We start from the raw sequence: 2,584 nt of genomic DNA, 5'->3' as shown, positions 1-2,584 counted from the left end.
GGGGGGGGGGAGGCAGGCCGAATCCGCAGTCATTCGGTAAGGCAGGTGCAACGATCCGGAAATGGTAATTCCGTGGAAAGTCCCCGAGCGAATGCCAAATCCGAAAGTTACACTTACGCTCGGTCGAGCGTCGTCCGTGGCATCGGTGTCGATAATTCAACGACGCGGATCGTATAATCACCTAATGGCCCTTGACTTTAATATTCCGCTTTCATTATTTCCACCTTTCCTTCGCCGCCTCCCCCCTCCCTCTGCCTCCCCGGGGGTCGGAGTCGCGAATCAAGAAAGTTGCAGCGTTATTATTAATGCATCGGTATCGATGACGTTACCGTTGGAAATAAATCAGCCCGAGGCATGGACCGATGATAAATTAATCCATCGCCGTTGCAGCGATTTATTACACGGATTTCGACGATCGATCCCGCGATAGCGGTTTCCTAGACGGCTACCAACCTCTCGCGCGTCTCCCGCGTACGATCTCACGACCGCGTGCCACACACGCACACACACGAGCAACCACTCTCGGATTCGTTGTTGCACAAGTTTTGATTTACCGATTTCCGCGTCGATCGATCGGCGCCGATTAATATCGACGAAATTACGAAAGCTCGTTCCTCCTTCGTCCTTGGTAGGCTACGAATAGACGTTCGATTTTCGAATTATCATATTTTAATAAGTTCGCGCGGTCGATGGACGATTCCCTTCGCTCGCGTCTTGCGAAACGCTTAACGCCCATCGATCATCATTATTCACCGGTGTTTGCCAAATTCGTTAGCCGTGTTCCGTAACACACTCGTCGTGCGCACGTTTTCGAAACGTTAGCCGAGTCCATTTCGCTTCATTACCGATCCATCGCGGTGATCCGCGTTGACCCAACCTTGACCCTCCCCTATGGATCGGACGGCGTGGTCCGATATCTCTCGCCTCTACCAGCGATCCCTCTCTACCTTCGTCAAGCGGATTATTCTTTTCGGGGAGAAATAGAGGCGGTTTCGCGAAGAGGATCGAAGATTCATCTTCGATACGGGGAACGCTAATTGATCCGGGCTGGAAGGAGATCGACACCTGTGGCGACTCGCAAGATTTTGGGGAAGGCGCGTGTGCGGCTGATCGTGAAAGATCGCGGGGATCCATTAGCCATTAGCGAACGTTTACGCGCGTCAAGGTGTCCGGTGGAACAATGGGAGCCACCGGTACAGGAATCGATTTCTACGGCTTTCTTTTTATCCTACCGGTTTCTCGCCTCTCCGGATGAGGAGGGACCATCCTCTCCTCCTTTCCGCTATCTTTTTCGCATAATGCATTAACTCCCGGGACCCTGCGAGCGAGTACGTATTTAATTTGTAAAACGATCAGCTGCCCTTGGAGCTGAACACTGGCGTGGAGAATACATCGGATCTGATCGAGGCCATTATTTCTTTCCGCGCACCCTCCAACGATCCTTGCGAAATTCCGTTTCAATCGAGATCGAATCTTTTGTACTTGTATATACGAGCTTTTGACGTACAATAAAAAAATTCCCACGAAGATTTCTCTAAAAATTATAATACGTATCGAATTGACGGATCGATATATAAAGATACGATCCCAAAGGCATCTTTTGGCCCCAAGTTTCAAAAAATTACACGTCTCGGATCACTCGCAGCGAAAATTCCTCGATCTTAATCTCGCGTTTCAACAGACAAAGGTATATCCCCGGAGATGTAACGTCGAGACAGGCCGGCTACGCCACTGAGCGTATCCAGGAATTCGACACACGGGCGATCTCGAGGCGCCGAGACAATGGTTCCTCTCCTCATCCCTCATTGTTTCGACCACGTCTGGAATCTTAAAAGACTATCCATTATTATACTCGTATCGAGAAGGAAAGAAAGAAAAAAAAAGAAAGAAAGAAAGAAAGAAAATAAATAAAAAGGAATCCTCCTCTTCTCCGGGTCGTGTCCGCGTAATAATTGAAAGGGGCACGAGACACCTGCCCGTGAAATCGATGCACGTAGCCGCCAGGGGATGGAAAATCTTGGAGCCTATCTTCGACCAACCAAACCTCTCGCTTTCTTACGGATCCTGCTACGAGTATACCCGCTACGTGCTTAACTCGCGTCATTACGCATTTCAATGGCCGACAAATTATGCTCGTGGCGCGCGTGGTGCGTTCGCGTGGTTTGCGTCCGTTCCTGAAACCGAAAGGAAAGGAAAGGAGGAAGAGCGGGTGAAAGAGAGAGAGAGAGAGAGAGAGAGAGAGAGAGAGAGAGAGAGGAGAGAGCGTACGTCGCGACGTTTGGAAAGCGAAGGTTGGTTCAATGGGGGACGCCTTTTCAGGAGTTGGCGAGCGACGATACACAGGTTCGAAGGACGGTGCAGGGATTCCACGGGAATTGAACCGGGCATAATGCGACGTACATACGTGTGCGGGCTGCATAATCCTTGGTAAAACGCGCCGGCCCGGCATAATGCCCCTTCTGCCCACCGTAGGTGTGCCACATTACGAGGGAGGAAGGTGGCTGCACTTTATCTAGACTCTCACACGCGTCTATTTGTATCTATACTCGTATTTGTGTATATACGTTGTGTATATACCTGTGCG

At 50.3% G+C, this 2,584-nt stretch overlaps 1 protein-coding gene and 1 long non-coding RNA gene across 4 annotated transcripts in view; one reads left to right on the top strand and one right to left on the bottom strand.

Moving 5' to 3' along the window:
- The window catches only part of LOC116186258, a 106,478-nt gene that overhangs the window by 52,430 nt on the left and 51,464 nt on the right, over positions 1-2,584 (top strand). The gene's annotated exons all lie outside the window — the stretch shown is intronic.
- Positions 1-2,584, bottom strand: part of LOC102671226 (ephrin-B2) — a 90,339-nt gene that overhangs the window by 55,415 nt on the left and 32,340 nt on the right. The window lies entirely within an intron of this gene.

The sequence above is a fragment of the Apis dorsata genome, unplaced genomic scaffold (genome assembly GCF_000469605.1).
Source record: "Apis dorsata unplaced genomic scaffold, Apis dorsata 1.3 scaffold_527, whole genome shotgun sequence".
NCBI classification, from domain to species: Eukaryota; Metazoa; Arthropoda; class Insecta; order Hymenoptera; family Apidae; genus Apis; species Apis dorsata.
Note: the sequence above shows the minus strand (reverse complement) of the source record. Positions and strands in the feature narration are given on the sequence as shown.